Source organism: Cibotium barometz, chromosome 32 (assembly GCF_041138505.1).
Source record: "Cibotium barometz isolate CiBa-2024 chromosome 32, ASM4113850v1, whole genome shotgun sequence".
Classification (NCBI taxonomy): domain Eukaryota; kingdom Viridiplantae; phylum Streptophyta; class Polypodiopsida; order Cyatheales; family Cibotiaceae; genus Cibotium; species Cibotium barometz.
Genome location: NC_141077.1, coordinates 5,449,903 through 5,471,885, shown reverse-complemented (window position 1 = coordinate 5,471,885; position 21,983 = coordinate 5,449,903). Strand labels below are relative to the sequence as shown.

General features: G+C 44.7%; 1 protein-coding gene across 4 annotated transcripts in view; it reads right to left on the bottom strand.

Annotated features, from left to right (window-relative positions):
* LOC147619761 (ABC transporter C family member 8-like) overlaps positions 1-20,129 on the bottom strand; it is a 128,573-nt gene extending 108,444 nt beyond the window's left edge. For 2 of the 4 annotated variants that reach the window (XR_015270075.1, XM_086825591.1), the window contains exon 1: positions 19,892-20,129. The gene's annotated coding sequence lies outside the window, so the exon portion shown is untranslated. The remainder of the gene's footprint in view (positions 1-19,891) is intronic. The other 2 variants (XR_015270076.1, XM_086825593.1) reach the window with 1 other exon arrangement.
* Between the last annotated feature and the right edge of the window lie 1,854 nt (positions 20,130-21,983).

Here is a 21,983-nt window from a genome sequence, read left to right as displayed (position 1 = left end):
AGTAGACAGAGGCTTAAAACAAGGTTGGCCACCTGAGATGGATGTAAAATGCACTTGCTTGTGGAAGCCTTTTAATGCTAAGATATTGATGCTTAGCACTTGCTGAAAACTGGATGCAAAGTTTAGGGTTGAGAGAAGTACACATGAACACCAAACTGGGTCCCAATCCACCCTCTCAAGAGCCCCCACCTTAGTTTTGCTTTATTGCTTGCAAGAGAATGAGTTACAACACTGGACTTACTTGCTGTCCACAGGACTGCACCAAAGCTGGACCTTCTTGGACTATTATGGACCTGCTTTTGGGCTGATTTGAAGCTCTTCTGTTGTGCGTTAGGCTGTCTGTACAGCTGCCCTGTTGCACAACTGTTGTGGCCCACCTGAATCACACGTGCATTATGCATTTTCTGCTACTGTACCAGGCCACCTATATGCGTTGGCAGCACTGTTTCAGCTGTGTTTGGATGATGATGAAGCTCCCGGATGTGCGGTACTGGGCTGAACGCCCCTCTGCACTCTGCTGACCTGGTCGCCCACTTGTATGGTATGTTTTCCTCCCTTGCTTGCCATTGATGTTGAGATTACAACTCTGCTTGCTTCCTTGGCTGACAGGGATGTTGATGTTGGCTATGACAGATGATCTCTTAGGCCTCAATTCAGCCCTACATATGGGCATCTCAAAGGGCTAGGTTTGGCACAGGTAGCCTCAAAAGGTGTGCCCTTAACTCACTTTAGATAGGCGCCCTTTATCGCCCCTCCTTTTTGTCCACTTTCCCAATCTTTTCCACCTTGAAGAGTGCCCATGGGCTGTCCACAGCCATGGCCCCAAATGACTATTATTAGTAACCATATAAGTGCACAGCTTTCACACATGGCGCCAGACCTAATTGCCCGGGACTTGAACAAAGACTTGACACTAACTTAGCCTTTCTAGACACCTGACCATGGGTGTAGTAAGTGTCTGGTTTGGCCTGTAGAGACATTACATCTTGCAAAGAGGGTTACATGGACTGTGCCTCAGGCACAACATGACTGACCATACTGACCTAGGTGGCACCAAGCGACTTGTCCCTTGGACTAGGGCTCACAACATGCTCAAGACCCATCAGAAAAGGTATCCTCTGTCCTAGATGAAGGAGAATGTCCATGTAGCACTCTAGGACAAATGGTGCACGTGACATTCCCTCCTACTTATCTTGATGACGGGTTTGTCATTGCTTGAAATGGAGACATACTAAAAATGAATGGAATGTGCGGGTTACTTGTGATGCCTGTAGTGATAACTGAATCCTGCTCACTTGTGACATTCCCACATATAGGACTGGTGGGGAAGACAGAATTGGAGGATCCTGAATAACCCAACTGAAGCCGTAGAGGCAGGAATGTACTTGTGAGAGTATCTGGCCTCTTGGGGAATTCATGCTTTGGATTCCCCACAGTGTGATGGAAGAAGCACGGTACTGTAGTACCTTTGTAGGGACAATCTTCCTCCTAAGATGTCCTCACTGGATTTCTGATCCCGTCAAGACTGTGGTTGAGCCCTTAAGACTTCGCACCACTGGTGCGTGCGGGCTGGGAGGTGGTCTGGGAGGACCCCTGCCCCTGGGTCTTACTACCTTCTCCATACTGCTTATTACCTCCACTCAAAGTAGACTTGGGATTGTCTTGTTTGGGCTTGCCATGCTTGTTCTTTATTTCCATGTTCTGAGCTAACTGCATCCTGGATGCAAAGTTTAGGATCGAGAGAAGTACACATGAACACCAGATTGGGTCCCAATTTACCCTCTCAACAAGGGCCCCCACCTTCTAGGTGTATTTGCTTTATTGCGTGCAAGAGAATGAGGTACAAGACTTGACTTACTTGCTGTCCACTGGACTGCACCAAACATGGACATTCTTGGACTGTTATAGACCTGCTTTTGGGCTGATTCAGAGCCCCTTCTGTTGTCCGTGAAGCTGTCCATACAGCCGCCCTGTTGCACAACTGTTGTGGCCCACCTGAATCACACGTGCATGATGCATTTTCTGCTGCTGTAGCAGGCCACCTATGTGCATTAGCTTGCAGCAGTGTTTGGACTATATTTTGATGAATGAAGCTCTTGGATGATATTTCTCCCTAGCACTAAGCCATGGAAGGAATTTTTCATGCAGCACGTTACGAGGTGTACTCGGGTTAGGGGAGGTGACTAGATATTCTCGGAGGCAGAGCATCCACCCCCATCCTCCCCCTTGGTTAGATCCCTTCTTTGGGCTTGGGATTGCATGAGGAGGTTCTTGGTTCACATACCTTTGTTGTCAGCTAAGGAGGCTAACAGAGCCCCTTCTGTTGTCCGTTAGGCTGTCCGTACAGCCACCTTGTTGCACAACTGTTATGGCCCGCCTGACTCCACATGCATGATGCATTTTCTGCTGCTGTAGCAGGCCGCCTATGTGAATTAGCTTGCAGCAGTGTTTGGACTACATTTTGATGAATGAAGCTCTTGGGTGAAATTTCTTCCTAGCACTATGCCATGGAAGGAATTTCTCATGCAGCACGTTAGGGGAGGTGACTAGATATACAGCCCCCGTTTTATCTTCTCGGAGGTAGAGCATCGGCCCCCATCCTCCCCCTTGGTTAGATCCCTTCTTCGGGCTTGGGATTGCATGAGGAGGTTCTTGGTTCACATAATTTTGTGGTGGTCAACTAAGGAGGCTAACAGACAATCCATTATGTGGAATGACTTGATCTTGGATGAGTATGGTAGACCTCTTGGGGCAGCTACACATATTCAGTGGTCTGGCTGGGAGACTCTTTTTCCCCACAGTGCTCTATTGGAAGAGGCCTAAAAGCCTTACGGAGGACCAGAGATGGATGCTTACGCAACATTTGAGGAGCACTAGTCAGAGCATTGTGCAGATTGTTATTGCCATACCCATTACTTGATCACAGGGGCCTTCTTGGGAGGGCTTCATCACTCATGGTTTGGAGTTTTCTCCGAGAAAGGTGTACCTCTCTACATGTTATGCACTTCCCCACTCCGGGGGAGGTTGACGCACCAGTCTTTTTCTATGTACAGGATGGATGGTATTTGGAGAGATATATGTGCTAGATATCACTGAGGGCCCAGTGGTGTGCCCTATGAGAGTTGTTGGCAGTGCAGCGAAGCACTTCTATATTGATCCCGCCCCAAGGATGATCACATATGCTTGAAGCCTTTGATTGTATGGCGGATGCTTTATCAAGTATTTGCATTGAGGCCCTGGTGAGTGGGTGCGGAGGGATGCTACCAACCCAATGAAAAACATGCCTTTCTTCAATTATACTATGCGGAATGCCAAGCATCTTGTCCTAGGACACATTCAAGAAGTCCCTACTCTTAGACCTCATTGGGAGGCCTATGGTATCACACTTGACATTCAGAGGACTTTTTGGAGGAGGAGGTAGCTTTCTTACAGGAGGACACATATATCCTCTATTTGGCTTTCTCTACTTGGTGGCCTTTTGCCACCAACCAGTGGAGATCGGTTGTCAGTGTTAGCCCAGCATGCTCTAGATTTGCAGGAGCTTCAAAGACAATCTACCATTGCTTATCGGAGTCCATTGGACTGTGACAGTACATCTCCTTGGAAGGATGAGGAAGGATGCTTACATTTCTTTTGGTGCTATCATTGGCTGACAAAGTTGGACCGACAGCTCAGGTATGAGGGGAATGACATGGATCTGGTCATTATGACCAGTCAAGGAGTTTCCCGGCGGTGCCGTCTTCAGGACATGTTGGAGTTAGGATAAGTCCCCTTGGCATAGAGGTTGGACAATTCATGGGAGGTTATTGCTAGTATTGCAACTTGGCACATTGGAAGACACTGAGGCCATTGAAGGCACTTAGATTTATGAGTTGCAATGCAGGATTTGGAGTGATATCATCCACACCCTCAAGGCCACTTGGGCCAGAATGCAGGGATCTTCGATGAGAGAGGGATTATGGCATCTTTTTCACTCCCACTCATACGGGACCTTGTTGGCAGCACAAGATGCCTGATTGGTTGAGATTTCCCTTTTGTTTGGTTTGAAATCTCCCGTTTGTATAGTTTTCATCCTTAATAGAAGTCTCTTTTCTAGGGGAAAAAAATCCTCTATATGACGAGGTTGTTAGGATTATTGAATGTTGCAAGCTGTTGGCTTAAGACTTGGCTTTTGCAAAAGAATGGCCTTGTTAGTTTTTGCATATTTCAATTTTCTTGTTTAATAGAAAAACGAAAACCTTCGATAAGTCTATGAATATCTTTGTACACGTGTTCTTTCTATGTGTCTTTACTAGTTTTAATGTGCATGCTCAAAGCCTCAATAATCTCCTAGGAATTGCCCAGGTTACAGTCTTTGACTTTGGCCTCTCAATCCTTTAGTGAAGGCCTCGCCTCCGAATTCACACTAGCATGAGATGACTGAAAATTATTATTACTGAAGTCTTGGCAAAAGTACTACCTTGAAAGTGCTCAATCATAAAAGTCACTTGTGTTTTAGGTTTTACTTGGTTTCTACTAAGCTGAAGCTTGCTAGTCTAGTTCTGTTCCACTATTATTATTTTAGTGTGAGCAGCTGCAATGTGATGAGGGCATCTACTTTTGATGTTTTTTAGGAATTAAGTTGTACATCAATTCTTTAAACCAAACTAGCAAAACGTGGAGCTGTTATTTTTTAGACTTTAGATTGATTGAGTAGAAAGACAAGGCAGAGAAGTGAGCTCCATTGAAGCCTCCAATCAAATATGAGTTGAAATGGTTACGATGCCTGTGAGTAAAAATCAAACAAACTCGGAGTTAAAGCTTAGCGCGATGATAGTTTTCTCACAAGATTATAAAAAACTTCTTCGCGACTTCTCTTCCTAGTTCTCGTATCTTCTCTTTAAAGTTCGAAGGCAGGCTGATTGAGTGTAAGTTCGAAGGCACGCTGATTGAGTGTTCTTCTTGTGTGTTTTTATGCTACGTAATTTGTAAGCACTAATATGATCCAATTCTCTCTGTTTACTGCTCTTAACAAAAATAAATAAATAAATAAATAAAAATCATGGTTTTTTTGGAGAAAAAAATATTTCGTTACTAGAAAAATGACACTGCTGAACTGCAGACAACCATCTCTCAAGAGAATGATGTAATGTAGAAAAAAGAGGGAAAGCTCCTTCCATGGCTGGATCTAGGCTCCAAGTGCATAGAAAGGCAACCCAACACCGTTGCATTTTCTCCAGGTCAGCTGTCGGACTCCAAGCGTCCCCGGAGCATGTGAATTAGGTCCACCCAAAATGTAGGATCTCGTCCCTCCACTGGCACGACGAATGTGCTACGATGACCTCGCTGCATCTCACCCACTACATGTGCTAGGTTGCCACGACCGACGTCCACGATCTCCCCCAAGCCCCGCTAGGGCTCGTGCACAATCCCACAGGCCTGTGTCTAACTCCAGTGTCCCATACCACCGAAGCTTGCCCGAGGGCCTTCGACACGGCAACCTATGTACTCCCATGTTCACGGCATGACCATGTATTATTTGGTGCATAAACCTTCTCATTACGTTAACAACAATCCATTTCGGATAAGGAACTGATCACCTCCCCACTCACAAATGGCATCAGTTGTCAACACATAGCCCTTTGAGAGAGTCATAAAGGTCAGCCGTAATCTCAATGAAGCTCAAAGAGTTCACCTCCCCAATTCTATACATAGCATCCACCACTCAGTTTAGGCATGAGCATGTATTATTTGGTGCATAAACCTTCTCATTACGTTAACAACAATCCATTTCGGATAAGGAACTGATCACCTCCCCACTCACAAATGGCATGAGTTGTCAACACATAGCCCTTTGAGAGAGTCATAAAGGTCAGCCGTAATCTCGATGAAGCTCAAAGAGTTCACCTCCCCAATTCTATACATAGCATCCACCACTCGGTTTAGGCTACCCGTTCGATACTTTATTTCCATATCAAAGTCTTGCATCAACTTGTGACAGGTATCGAAAAGCATATTCTTTCCAAGCTGTTAAAGTTTAAACTTGGGCACTATGTGGTACTCGTCCTCGACCTACAGAAACTCTTCCTGAAAAACTCCCTCAAAATCTACCCACTTTGTGGGCTTTAGGCGTAACTCTTTCCACAAGGTAAGGGCTTTTCCTGTTAGGAACCCTGTACCAAGGATGTTCTTATCCTCAAGGAAAGGATAAATCTCAAAGTGTGTGCCCCACCTATGGAGTTCGAAGTCAACTTTCTTCTAAGTCCTTAGCTATTTCTCCCCCATATAGGGCTCTCGAGTAAAAGAAGGTGTTACCATTGTTGTCCTAGGTTCCTTTGAAGTTACCAAGCTTGCCAATGTTGCTTGCATGACAACAATGGTGTTGATAAGGTTCAAAATTTGCTGCTCAAGCAAGGCCATCCTTGCATCAAAATCAACTTTAGTGACCAAGTGATACCATCACATCATCATCCTAATGGTCGTCATCGAGATGAACGTTCTCATCCTTCGCACAATCACTACGTGCTTCATCAGCCACCATGATAAATCCCAGGCTGATATGCGGCTGGTCAAGGAAAATCTTGCGTCCCAAGTGCGTTGTAAAATCCTGCTCGCCCATGCCTTAAGTACAAATCTCGCTCTTGAAAGCTGGCTGGAGTTCTTTCAGCCCTGTTGACCAACGAGATGTGCACTTACTGTGCGGAGAACCAAAGAGTAAGTCCCTCCTCTTACACTCAAAATTTAGGCCTCTCATGCTTTTGTTTTTTTAAGAAAGAGTGCTTTTGCTTTGATTGGAGCTTTTCCCCTTTTTTTTCAAAAACTCATCAAATATCTTTAGCGAAACAAACATTTGCTTTTCCACACTAAAAAAACCGAATGAAGCTTTTTCCACAAAAAAAAAGCAGCCTGTTTTCTGCGCTCATGCGCTGCTGCCTTTCTTGCGCATACAGCCCTGTGCTTCTCTACGCACACCAGCTGCTGCTCCGCCATGGTTTTGCATTGTCATTGGCCTATTGTAGGAAGCTGCCGACTTGTGCGCTGATTTCCGCTGGACCGTGTTGTGGCTGCTGCTGGCCTGGCTAGGCTAAGCCCTAGCCGGGCTGCCTAAGGTAGGCAAGCTTGGCTGCCCTAAGGCGACTATTGCCTAGCCTCCTATGCCTTCTTCTCAACCCTACTCTTGGGTACTCAACCAAGCCCAAAACACACCAAAAACAGTGCTTCTTTTCATGCAACATCATGCAACCTCAATGCCAACAAATCCTTTAAACTCGAACTTCAACAGAGCAATCATTTTAGGGAAAGAGAAGCGATGAGAGAAATACTTGGAATCCCAATGTCTACGCCTAGACATGCATACCTTCGTCAACCTCTATCTTAGGGTTTCTCTCATACCAACTTTAAAGTCCTTCCCATGATGTGCCCTAATCACAACTGAAAACACGGTTAGTACTGAGCCAAATCGTGAGGTAGCAGGCTAGCTCACCTCACAACCAGGACTAGCGTCTACCAATCTCCCCAAGCCCAGACTAGGGCTCCTGCACAATCCCATAGCCCCATGTCTAACTCCAATGTCCCATACCATTGAAAGCTTGCCCAAAGGCCTTCAACATGCCAACCTATGTACTCACCATGTGCACGACACGAGCATGTCTGCCAACCATGACCAACGTCCACCGATCTCCCCTGCCAAGGCTAGGGCTCTTGCACAATCCCATAGCCCCATGTCTAACTCCGACGTCCCATACCACTGAAGCTTGCCCAAAGCCCTTTGACATGCCAACCTATGTACTCGCCATGTGCATGACATGAGCATGTCTGCCCCCGTGGTCGTAGCTAGATCATTAGTGGTGGATTCGCACAATTGTGTCTCATAATAACCTAGGCCCTCACTTATATAGTGATAATTATGCCATAAATAGTAAACTTGCTATAAACAACCATTAAGCCAGTTTTATCAATCCATGAACCCTAGCCAAGTATCTTCTTGCTAATCCCTAGTCTCAAGGCCCCTAACCCTGCTAGATGAGGTACCTAATCTATAGACTAGTGTCCAGGTACATAACAACTGATGAGCTCCCACCATTGGTCGGTGTTGGGTGAGGACGGCCCAATGCGTCACTGGGGCCATGGTGGCTATGATGGCGAAGATTTAAAAATGAGTGAGTTGAAGCACAATGCCACACCAGCCTCCTCATAGAGAAGTGTCGAGCCCACCTCTATGGCCGAGGCCATGCCATTTGGTCCTGCAAGTGATGGTCTGGATGGTGTTTGGAGCTGAAGTAAATAGGCGAAGATTTTGCCACCAAACTTGCTACACTTTCAGGCCATCCTGAGGGCAATTCCATTGAGATTGCTACAAATTGCCACATTGATGCATGTGGCAAGGCGGCTTGCGATTGCTACCTAGGTGCCCACTGCGAGGCCCCTATGGGCTACCAACCAAAGAAAGAGAGTGATCTTTCTTGGTTGAAATCTATTCAGAGCCAGCTCCAAAATTCTCCAAGGAAGGTGGGGAGAATGTTGTGGGCCCTCCAATGTGAAGCAGCTGCAAATGTGCCCTCAATGTCATGTAACCGGATGTGGCAGCCCAGCCGGGCAGAATACTACAGAGAATCCCGAGTGCTCTGGCGGCGGGGCTCAGGGATCCCGCTAGTGCCACCTCTAGGATCCCACTATAGTCGGGGAAAAGTTCGTTGTGACCTTTAGGGGGGGAGGGCTCAATGTGCCACTGATGATTGTGGAAGCCGATTATCTACACTCATTGTTTGGGGGTGGCATAGTCCTTCCCGGGTAGACCTGTGTACTGCAGGCATCCATGGCTGCCCATCACAAATGCCAAAGATTTCTAGGGACGTGCAAAGAAAAGATCACCACCTAGGTCAGCGACCCTCGGGGGGGGGGGAGGGGGGGGGTTGTCAATGGGCCGTCCCCACTTCACACGAATGGTTGAGTCAATTTCAAGACAGGGGATGGCCCGATCAAAGGTGGAGAAAGCAGTTCAAACTTAAGGCTGAATGATCACCTTGGCTCAAATTACCTAACCGTCACCTCAAGGTCAAAGAAAGTTCATGATTAGTTGTTGGCTTTGGTCTGCAAGAGCGGGAGAAGGCCCAGCAAGAAATGATGTACCACACACTAGCAAGCAGCACCTAGTTAGTGTAAGGGGAAAAGGACGAAAGGACCAGATGTACGAGAGATCAAAGCAAAACAACACTGCATGAAATAGATGAGTGAGCCTATATATAATGGTGAGTGAACATATGTACAAGAGCCCTCTGATGTGAGGTGACTCTGAGTAGTAGACCAATGCAGAAGCAAAGAGGATGTCGGAGTTGAAGCACGATCGGTAACGAAGGCTCGTGTCGATGTGAGGCAAAGGCACTCTGTGAGGTGGTCCGTGTCGAAGGCTCGCGTTGGTGGATACAAAGGCATTCCGAGGTGGTAGTGGACAGCGGAAGATGAATTGTCGATGATGATGCAAACTCTGGTGACAAGGGTGTTGCAGTACCTGAATGGTAATGAAGAGTAGAAACAAGACGACGACTCTCTGGCCACCTATGTAGCCAAAGGACTTGAGCAATTCGTTGCGCTCATACTCCTGGTCATGGGCGCCCTTCTGCTTATCTTCGAGCTCCCGGCTAATAATTGCTCCAACTGAAGCACCGGGGTTTGAAGAACTAGGGTTAGCCGTTGGGGTCTGTGTGGGAGCTGAGCACACCACGGAAGCTGTGGAGGCGGCGGCGACCTTTGGAGGCTTCTTCGAACAATCCCGAGAAGTATGTCCTTTAGTGTGACAAAAGAAACATCTATCCTCCTTCTTGTACTGAGAAAGCTCCTCAGCACTCAACTTGCCACCTGTCTTGCCTGCCTCCGCTTTTTGGTCTGGACTAAGCTTAGACGCATTGTTCGAGTTCTTGGAGCCAGAGGCTCCCGGGCTCTTTCCTGGGGAAGACCCCGTCTGGTTCTAGCTTTTGCCCCCCGAGGTGTTCGCCCTGGGAGAAGCCGGCTTTGGCAAACTGAAGGACTGGTTGTGCATTCTGACGCGCTCCCCTGAACTCGTCTTCGAGTCGCTCAAGGTAGTGGGGCGGTAGAAACCGCTGCTTAAGGTCGCGGACGAACTCGTCCCACACATAAGCTGCCATACCTGCTCTGGTGTGGGCATGAGCCCACTGAGCCCACCAAGGAATGGCCTCACCTAACAAGTACCAACTAACTAAGATCACTTTGTCAGTATCTGTTTTCCTAACTGCGGCAAAGTAAGCTTCGAATTGATGTAACCATGAATAAAGAGTTGTGGGATCGAGTTTACCATTATACTTACTGAAATTCATTTTCTCGGGAAAATGATTCGAGGGTGCCGCTGGTGTCAATCTGGCGTCCAAAGCTCGGAGGTAACGCTCGTGTTCCACGCGTCGTATGGCGTCGTCTTCTCGTTGTCGGATCTCCAATGCGCGCATCTGCATCTCAAGCAAGGAGCTTGGCTGCGGCTGTGACCCCGCGAGAGAGTCCCTGTGACGAGGATCTGGTATCTGGGATACGGAAGGAGAGGGAGTAGGAGATGGAAAACGCGACGCTGGAGGGCGGGTACGCTCCTCCAGAGCCAAGATCCGCACCTTCTGCTCATCCAACTTGGCTGTCTGTACTGCGAGTGCTCGCATCATCTACTGGAACATGTCTGTGACACTCAAGCCGGGTGCCCTAGCTGGGCTGCCTGGTGCACTCTGGTCCCATGGTTCTGGTTCTCTCTTGTCACCGAAGCTCGCCATAGTGGGAAAATGCAATTCCTTTCCAAAACGCAATCTGACCATCCACTATCTGTGTGGGAGACTTCCGGAGGCTTCCAAAGGCTTTCGGAGGCTAAAAACCAACCGTCCTTCGAGGAACAGGAGTCACTCCGAAAGAGGTAGTCCACCGGCGTCTAAAAACCAACCACACGAGCGAGAAAAATTTTCTGGTTTTCTTTGCTGAATCTTTGTCCTTGAAGTAGGCTTTGATACCACTGTAGTATGCGGAAGCTTCGGAGAAGGATCGGTACTGCAAAACTCAAAAATCAGCACTCTTTTCGCGACGGAAATTAATGCACAAACTGAAAGGAGATGTGCAAAAAACAGAGAGAGAAGGGGGAGATGGAGAGGACACAGTATTGGGTCCCAATTACCCTCTGTAGGGCCCCCACCACGTATGGTGTATTTGCTTTATTAGAATGATGTAAATCTGAAAAAACAAATACAAAAAACTTGACCTTTCTTGGCTGGAAAATCCTGCCCTTGACCTGAATCCTTCACTCCTTTGCGTTAGTAAGCCCTTGGCTGTCTTGGCCCCTTGGTTTGCTTGAGCACTTGGTGAAAAATGAGATGAATGATTGGGATTATGGCTTCCAATAGCTATGTGATGTTGGGATGCCTATATTTCACATGAGATGCCAATGGGGATGCCATATGATGCTTTTTCATGCTTCACATTGTCTTTTGGTGGTGTTGATGTGATTGGAGCCATTGGGAAATGAGTGGGGCATGAGTACATGCCAAGTTTGTGATAAATGAGCATGAGTTCATACTAATGTGTATGTAAGTTACTCTACCCTACATTTGTACTCACTTTGATTCATAGAATCTAGTATGTGTGTGAGGGTACCCTTGGCATTGGTGGAGAGGCCAAGGGGGAGCATGGCTTGAACTCTCCTTGTCGTGAGTGCTTTTGGTAAAGCGGCAAGGAGGGAGATTAGGTACTTGGTGTGAAGACTTGGCCCCAACCTTTGCCTTGAGGTCAGAACTCGGTAAAGGGGTGGGAAGACTTGGCCAGGAGATCGGCAAGCAAGAGCTCTCCATCGACACGATCTACATCGACACTATGTGACTATTGAGTATTGCATGAGGGCAATAGGGGCTTGACATGAGCAATGTATTGAGCAAAATGGATGTATACATGCTATTGAAAAAGGGCATTGTGGATTGAGGCTACTTTATTTTGAGATTTGGCCCAAAATACGAAGGAGACTCTGCTGAAATTTTTTTGGGAGCTTTTGCAGAAAAAGGACATTGCAAAAGGCGTCATAAGAGTGCTTGCCATTGCCTATTGCTTATTAGCACTCGCCAAGTGGTTGTGCACAAGGATTGCGCACTCTTTGACCCAAAACAGGTTGTTTTGCTGAATCTGAAAAGTGCAATTCAGTCCGAGGGGTTAAGAACTGAAGTGAAGTGGTTTATACCCTTGGATAGCACGTGGAAAGGCCTTTCTATCAAGCCATCAAGTGCCCGAATCGGAGTTCATTTTGTGGGTCAACCGGCCGACCTTGACCGCACGGGAAAGTGTGATTCAATCACAAACGCCAAGGACTGAATTCGAGTCGTTTACATAGCCTTAGTGTATTCATTCTAAGCTACAATTTGAGCTATTAACCTCTCCATTTGGATAACCCTAGCTAGGTCAACCCGGTCTTGTTAACTTTCCAAAAAGAAGTCAAAACAGAGGCATATTACCCATTGACTGAAGTCAAACAAACACTTGGATCTTGTAGTATACCTCGAGAGCTTTCCATAGAGCCCTAGATCACCCAATTCCAACAACTTTTCGCCATCCAAACCCTAAAATTTCATTTTCAGCCATTGGACAGAGCAAGCGGAGGAAGGGTGTGGATGCAATCAATGATTTGGGGATTGGTGAATATGATATGAGGGACAATGTGATTGAGGATGAAGCCATTGTGCAAGATCTTCATGAAGATGAGCAAAGACTACATGAGCATGGAGTTAATGTTAAGGCAAATGTGCATGAAAGGGTACAAATGCATCAAGGGAACCAGCCGGAACTAATGATATGATGATGCTTATGCAAAGTATGATAGTAAACATGACGGCAAGTATAGAAGAGCAACAAAGATACAACAACCGCATGGAATCAATGATGAAGGATCAACAACAAGTCTTCATTGAAGCATTTGCCGTACTCTGTAAAGATCTCATTGGTGGTGCCTCCAATGCAAGAAGCAATGGTGGGAATGAATATGTGGATAATGGTGACAAGGAAAATCGACCTCCAAATGCATCATTGCACATTGGTGGACCTAAAATGCATAATGTTGACATGGATAGAGCTATGCCTTCAACCTCAAGGGATGTTGGAAAAGGCAAGCAAGTGGTGTTCAACTTTGATGCCCAAACTATTGATGGATCTTGGAAGACTTCCAAAGCTCTGGTAGAGTTGGTGGTAATCAAAGGAATTATGCATCACAAGGTGTGAAGGACAAAGTGAATCTCACCAAGTTCAAGGGTGAGAGCAATACCAATGAAGAGTATGAAGAATGGGTGAACAAAATGGAGATTTACTTTCAGCTCAACCCAAGGTCGGATCGAGCCAAAGTGTACTTTGCCACTCTTCATCTCGAAGACATGCCGATACATGGTGGAGGCACTTGTCTACTCATGGATACAAGATTACCACTTGGGAGAACTTCAAAGATGAAATGAAGAAAGCATTTGTCTCGGAATTACATCAACAAAAAGTAATATGTGATCGGAATGAGCTTGAGTAGCGAGGGAAGAGTGTAAAGGAGTGCACGCATCAATTCCTCAAACTATCCTTGCATGTAGATGATGTGAGTGAGACATATAAGAAGATCAAATACATCAAGGGGCTCAAGTCAAAAATTGGAGCTGATGTAAATGCTCAACGGCCATTATCTCTCAAGAAAGCTATGGTATTAGCCGAAATCTATGAGGAGAAGTATAGTCAACAATGGCAATCCAAAGTTTCCAAAGTTGATGCAATCTTCCAATGTAAAGATTTTTCCAAGCAATGCCATTCCAGAGTTTTCAATGGTGTATGGCGAGGGTACTAAATCAAATTTCAGGTTTGGTGGTACTTCAAAAGTTGGGAATGGTAAGATGGATGGGAAGCCGACTAATGGTGTACACGAGCATGGTGATGAAGGAGGACCGCATCAATGACTTGCATAGCAAAGGTTTATGCTATAAGTGTGGAGAGAAGTGGTCCAAGGAGCATTACAAGATGTGCAAGGATAAACAACTATCCTTGAGTATGATCATGACTGAGTCGGATGGTGATGAACTCGAGGATGGGAAAGTAAAATTTGTGGATTGCAATGACAAATATGATGAAGTTAATGGTGAATTTCCTTTTGATCCAGGTGGATTCATGAAGAGCAATTCATTTGATAATGAAGCTGATGGTGAATTTCCTTTCGATCTGGGTGGATCCATGAAGAGCAATTGATTTGATGATGGTTTGCCTATGTGTACTACAAGTGCATGCAAGAAAGATGCTATTCTTTGCACGTTGTCACATGATGCTTATGCCGGTTGTAAGAGCACGAAGACATTGAGAATCAAGGCTATGGTCAATGGAAGAGAAGCACATGTACTTGTGGACAGCGGTAGTACGCATAGCTTTGTCAATCGGAATTCCTTGTGCAATCTCAAGTTGTACCGGAATGCTTTGGATGCATTGCATGTTATGCAAGTGGCAAATGGGGAAAGTATGGATTGCACAATGGTGTGTAAGGACACGAAGGTGTTGCCAATGGAGTTCAAGGAAGGAGATTTTGTGTTTTTGAGAACCCCTAAGTCTAGATATGCCTCTCTCAAAGGCAACACCAACACTAAATTGGCTCATCGATATTATGGTCCATACAAGGTCTTGAGGAAGGTTGGTGAAGTCGCATACCAACTCTTGCTTCCACCAACAAGAATACATGATGTCTTCCATGTATCTCAATTGAAGCCTTATGTGGGACCGGAAGTGCAAGTCTTTGATGAGCTGCCACCTATGAATGAAGAGGGTATGATTGAAAGAGTGTTGCGCAGCCGTTCCATTGTGGAATACCTCATCAAATGGAAGGGTTTACCCGAGGAAAGCTTCACAGCAGTCCGCATCAATGTTAGATGGTCATGAAGAGGTTTGGCATGCAAATGAGGGATGAAAATGGAGCGGACAGCAGTGAATATACTTGCTGGAATTTCTGAAAATTCACTGTTATGCAACCCTAAACATGATAGATATGAATCCTCATCTTTTGGAAGCTTCATGCATGTGAAGTGTCAACCTTGAGCACTTGTTTGGGACTGTTTTGGGAGCATTTTACACAGTTTTCAGCCTACGGAAAGTGATACTTCCAACTTTGGTGAAATCATGTCCAAGTGTGGCTTCTTGATCTCCAATGCTACATTGAATGATGATGCCCAAGTTTCGAGGACGATACTTATTGGGTGGGGATGGTTTGTAACAAAGCCGTAAATAACGGCCACAGGCATGAGGAAGAGGGCCATGAGCCTACAGGGCTAATTGGAAGGCCAAACAAGTGTAAATAGTTGAATGAGGATCCATGGGCATGGTCAAGTGTGAAGGCCATGAGTTAATAAATGTGAACAAGGGTCCAAGTATAAAAGACAATGTGTAATAGTCTAATCACAATTAACCAATGCTAATCAAGATTTACAGCTTTGAGCTCTCTCAAGCTTTCATGGTGGCTTCTCCCTTGAGAATGCATGTGAGCCCTCCATTCTAAGTGCTAAACCCTAACAGTTGCTTGCATCCAAATAAATCCCCTTTTTAGGGATGCACAAAATGCCATTTTCAGACAATTAGCTACCACTATTCTCTTGGCCAAGGAAAGACACGTTGAACTCCAATATAGAAGTTTCCATAGAATCTGCTGCTCTAGAAAGACACGTCAATGCCAGGGGGAGGAGACAACGCAAAAGCTGCGAGACTTGTGCTAGTTAATTTTTGCACCTAAAGCAAGGCAAAGCTCCTCAATCATCTCCCCAAAAGATCTAGGAGTAACGTCAAGTCTTCTATGATCTGGCAAATCTCTAAGTCTTGAACAAGTTGATTAGGATCGTGGCTCTGACTGGAACAGTCCTGATGCCATGAATCTCCTAGGTGCAAAAGTATAGTGGCATGGTCAAAGGGGATGATTCCTACCCAAGATACCTTGTGAGCCTCCTCGATCATGCCCAACTCGTGAAAATGATAATGATCCAATATTACGTACCTAATACTAATCCTCTGGATTAGGACCTAATCTAGCAGGGTTAGGAGAGCCCTGAGATTAGGAAAAGCAAGCTAATTCAGGTAATGGTTGAGAGGTGAGCTAACCTACACCCCTTCTATTTGGCATCGAGGTAGAGATAAAGCTTTCCATAGCTGTCTCCCTCTTTGCTCCCTACCTAAGAGAAAAGCTCCATTGTGGTCACCCCAATGGAGGCAATGCTGAGGACCCTTGCTTCTCCACAAGAGAGGGTGTCCAATCTTGAACAGCTCAACGGTGGTGCATACCAGCTATGGCCCTTGCATTCCTCCCTTCATCTCCCTCGTGCAAGGCACAAGCATTCCGAACAATAGAAGTCATAAATACTTCTCAAGTCAACAGATAAGGTACAATTGATTAACACTTCGGCAAATTGCTAGTAGGGGTCAATGTACTTGAGGATACGAATGAATGTCTCTTGAAAGTTGAATCCTTCGACCTGTGAAAAGCCTTTCGCCATGAACCGTGCGTTACACCTCTCCAACGAACCAGCAGCAGATCTATACTTGGCCTTCCAAACCCACTTTGTGCCAGCCTTCTCAGCCCACTCATAGCCTCTGCAACAACGACTGTAGGAGACCCCATCTGCTATACCAAGAAGGGGCCCAAAATGTGCAAGTAGATGGTGCAAAAAATTGCAGCTTGGTGCCTCCAAACCAGCACTCAAATCTGAGCTACGGCTATGATTCCAGCTCTTCCTTCAACTTTGAAATCATGTTTTTTATAATAAATTTATGAACTATACAAACCTGGAAGTGTTTTGGTATTATGCCCCCAACCTGCAATGCATTTCTATAAGTAAAAATGCATGGGTATAGGTAAACCAACATTAGGAAGTTATTCAAAAAAATGAAATGGCACCTCTACCCTAGTCAACCTGATCAAAGGTTTGTAGAGTGGAAGAGTTTTGATGTCATAAAATATAGTCATACTAAAAAAACAAGTACACAATGCCTTTGTCACAAAAAGTATGATTCCATCTCTCTCTCTCTCTCTCTCTCTCTCTCTCTCTCCCACACACAACGAACACCATTTTATGTCAATTGCATGATTGTTGCTTTTTGCCTAGACTCACATCACCTCCAATGCAAGACCAAGCGTTTGCACCGGGGATCCGAGCCATATAGGATGTGCTAGGTGTCACATCTATCGATCTTTTCCTTCAAAAAGCTTTTTCAATCTTTTTAAGCATTTGGATAACTTTGTCGTCTCACAAATTCATATTCTACATCAAAAGAGGTTAATCTTTATATTATCTCAAGGAAGAGTTTTACAAAGCTGCCACGTGGTAAGAATTTGGAGGTTTAAGAAAAGGAGGAGCAAGTTTGTGTAAAATTTGAATTTGGAGTCTCAAAAGATGTGCGAAGCAAGGGTTGCCCACTAGTATATATGGATGACCTACATGTCTATTTCTCGCATTTGGTTTTCAAAATCTCTCGCCATGAACTTTTTTTTCTCATTGAAAAAGGGTCAATTGGCCAATGATTTTCTAGAATATTTCATGAATGTAACTTTTTTGGAATTCCATAGTTCAAAATTTCCCTCCTCCAAAAGAAATAAAACTAAAAGTCGTATTACCATGGTTGAGTGGTTGCAACTAAGCTTGCTAAATAATTGTGCCCAGGTTTAAACCTAGACACCATAGCTTGGGTAAAATCTCTCGAAAAGAAAATTGCACTGCCATACAAATTTGCATGAAAATGGGACCTGTTTTGCAACTGGGCCGTTTATTGATACATTTTGCAATTTAGATATACTTGCAATCAAGATCTCAAGCACCATCATTAGAGGGTAAAGAACGAACTCAGAGGGTGGAGATTCGACATGTCCTTCCGCAATCATGTTCTCTCACTTAAAAGCATGGTTAATAAGCAATGCTCGAAAATTTTATTTTCGCCAAAATTGAAAAACGTTCATATATAAAATTAAGAAATTATCAAAATGAATGAGTTTTTTTTAGGTATTTGTGTTATATATTCCTCAAATTTTACAAGTATTGGCACTTTCAAGCTATAAATTTATAGGCATTTTTTAAAATTTGAAGGTATTGGCACTTTCCAGCTATAAATTTATAGGTATGTTTGAAGGTGATATTACACATAGCCTTAACAAGATTCATGTTTGTTTGTTATCTTTCGATAGGTACACAATTATATACAGAAAGAAATCCAATGCTGCCCTCCGCTACTTAATAATGCGACGTGTACATCCATATTTAACTTGAGCTTAGCTCTTAAAGCTATTTTATTTTTGGAACACCCAAATCTATATATATATATATTTGCCTCTCTCTCTCTCTCTAGAGAGAGAGAGAGAGAGAGGCAAGCAGCGACTTCCACAGCTAGCTCTTGTGGGGGATGGGTTGTCGCGGTGGTTGCCATGAACGGGAAGCAAGTGGCTGGTCCTGTAATCGCTCAATCTTCTCGTTTGCAGCCAGTCCTACAGCGCCGTCCGTCCTCTCGTGCAAGCTATATAGCTTCTTATCATGTGCTGTTCGGATCCGAGGTTTGTGCAGTGCGATACAACGAGTTTCCCGACCTACTACTTCGGCAACATCCATGTCATCACCAAGGCTAACCTCGTCACTTAGCTCACCATGTCAATTTTTGAGAGGAACTCTGCCAACTCTGTAATGTAGTGAATGGATTCTCAAGGTCGCTGCCTTGTGTTGAAAGGAAATGAAGAGTTTATCTAAGTTATCAAACGAGGTTTCAAATTTTGTTAAGGATAATGCACCTTCAAACCCAAGGGGAAGTGGCGTATTGAAAAAAACCTAACAATGCTGGTATCTTAACGACATGATTGGATTCGAGATTTATTTTCCTCACATTTCGCGATCTCTTTCTTGCCCCACGGTTACCTTTTGATCGGCTAGAAAATTGATGGGCAATCGAGCAAAAATCAAATGTTTTTTACAATTCTAGTGTGATTTTTTTATGGGTTTTAAGAAATTTGTCAAGTTTTCTTGAACGAAATACCGGCATGGCGGCCAGCACGCTTGCCCCTTTACCCTACATATCGCACTCTCTCTTTTAAGACTTATGAAAGAAAAAGGCGTAGTGCAAGTTAACCCTGCAGCAAAAGTTTTAGCCCTTCACTCCCAACTTAGGTAGATCTCCATTGTAGACCTCCATTGTTTATCCTATTATAAGGAATGATATATTGAAACTGCATATATATATATATATATATATATATATATATATATATATATATATTTGGATCTACACTAAAGACGTGGGTGGAGCATATGTGAAGGAGATTAAAATCTTGCTTCAACTCCTCTCTATCTTGTAATAAGGGTAACTTGTATCTTTCATAAAAGCCCAATAAATGAATTCATGCTTGAAGATTTCTTGGTTATAGAACGACTGGGATCCTTTCTAAGGTCACTGAAAGAATGAATGTTGAAAAAGATTTAGGCGGAAGATCGATGTTCCTGAAACGACCCTTATTTTTCCCCTCGAAGCCATTGGGTGTCGGCTCCTAGTCGAATCAACGCTTTTTTGAAAGCCCGGGGGCCTACAACTCGGCCAAAGCCTATTCGATAAGTAGGTCTTAGAATATGGTTAATATCCCAAAAAAGACTAATACTTTACCAAGTCTTTTTACTCTTGATTATATCTCCAATGGTAGATCCACTCCTTCCAAAAATTCATAGCCCCTCAAAATCCCTTTCCTTCTCTAGCTGATTCAAACTACATATAAAGATGCAACTGTACTACACAGAGGCTTCAAAAAATGAATCCACCATTTAATTAAGTCGCAACCATAATTAATCCCTGTTTTGTTAACTATAACGATGCTCATTCATGTGCGCCATGCCTTTTAATTTCCTAGAGTGAAATCAGTCATGGTGCTTACCTTCTTTCCCGGGCTTGAACAAGTTCAAGCTGCAGCATCAAGGGTTATCAGATACGATAAGGCGGGCGTTGATGTGAGTTACAGATCGGGTTTCTCTCTCGCTCGCGCTCTCTCTCTCTCTCTACGCCCGTGCTCTGGCGAGTTCGGGCGCCAAATGTAGCACATAGAGCGGAACGGCTGCGTTTGGTAGTGACTATAGTAGATTATATATAAAGTTCAGTGCAATCGACGTAGGGGCAAGGTAATTTACCCAATATATATATATATTTATTATTGATTTTTTTAAAAAGCGAGTGACGCCTCGTTTTCGATTCTGAACGTCCTTCGCAAGAACAGCCCCAACTTTTGGTGCACATCATTAAATTTAATGAGTGCGACAAACGAGCCTTGTGTGGATTAAAGAGAGAGTTGCGACGCACGAGCATTGTGTGGAGAGAGACACAGCCACTTTTCAAGCACATCATTTAATGCATGCGACAAACGAGCCTTGTGTGGATTAAAGAGAGAGTCATTAATATGCGTGACGCACGAGCATTGTGTGGAGAGAGACACAGCCAATGTGGCCCACGCACGAGCACATTGAGAGGGAGAGAGACTGTGAAGATTACTGAACTATACATGAATCCTTCTAGGTCTAGGTTGAACAGGATACTATGAATTTGAAGAGGTATTTTATTCATAATTTTATCCACTTATAACCATAAATTTTGAAAAAGGTTTTTTCTTTTTCCCTTCAATTCGAACCGACTTCTTACAAACTTGAGGTTAATACGAACCTCCCTTTTCCCGAACTCTGCTATGTCGAGACCAGCTAGATAAGCGCTTTCAAGTACCAAGCCCTTTCCACATTTGGAGGCGCTGGGCGCCTTGATTCCCGTGGGCGGGCAAGATGAGTGCGCACACATACAAGAGGTTCCCATCCACGCTACCTTCCCCTACCGACTACCACATCTCGAAAAAATGGGTGAAGTAAAATATAACTTGTTAAAGGAAAGGCAAATAATAATTGTCATTGTCATATACCAATAACTCGTCCACCCTCTATTTTTCCCCAAAGAAGGATCCTTCTATTAGCTGTAAAGAAAAAACTAGCCATTCCACCAAATACAACACTGCTAAAAAGCAATCCAAATATACATATGAGATAAGCAAGGGGGGACTCCCTCCTCGGCTGGCCGCTCTAACAGAGGAGGCAACTACAATTGGAAGCAAAGGAAAAAGCCACACTGGGGACCTGGAGTGCCAAGAAACTCTACTATACTCCCTAGATAGGAAGGGTGCAAGGGTCCAAGCACAGAACAAAGCGTCACGTCTCGTTGCATACACTCTAAATCACCAACCAAGCTCTTAAAGCAATTCTGGAGGGTGTGTACGAGGTCCACGCAAATAGAACGCATGACCTCAACTGGGGGTTAATGACGCCATTATCAATGGCCTTGTTGTATATCGGGCTCACGAAATGTGCCAAGTTGCTATGCTACAGATGATCTCCCAACACAACCTAGTGTTGAGTCCAAGGTCAAATCGGAAGTGTTGTTACTACAATCGTCACAGAGATGCACATGTGAGTGAGTGTCTCAAAGCGAGGCAACGTCCATTCTCAACATAGTGCCCAATCAACTATGTCATATACTTTCTCGAAATTTAGAAGGTAAACCAGCCATGTTCTCCCCCCAAGTCTGGTTGTAGCTGTCCCCCAAAAGGTGAAGATGTTATCCAGGATGCAACGGTCCCGGATGAAGCCAGTCTGGGTAGCATGGATCAAATCTGGGAGGGAAGGCTAAAGGTGCAAGCTAATTGTCTTGGTCAAGATCTTGTATTTTGTCTCCCTAAGAGGGTGATGAGTCTCCACCATTGGATCTTCAGGAGGTCTCACCACCCTAAGGCATATTTCACTATAGGCATCACGGTTTTTTCACTTCTTGCATCTCAAGTCACACACAAATACATGCACCTGCAATTAACCTAGCCAATGCCAAGTACATCTCTGGATGGTGGAACCATGGGCCAAGCACACGCCTAGCTCATTGTACGACCCATCGCCTCGAGAACCCTCGACCCTGCAGGTACTATTTCCCTCAAGCTTCCATGC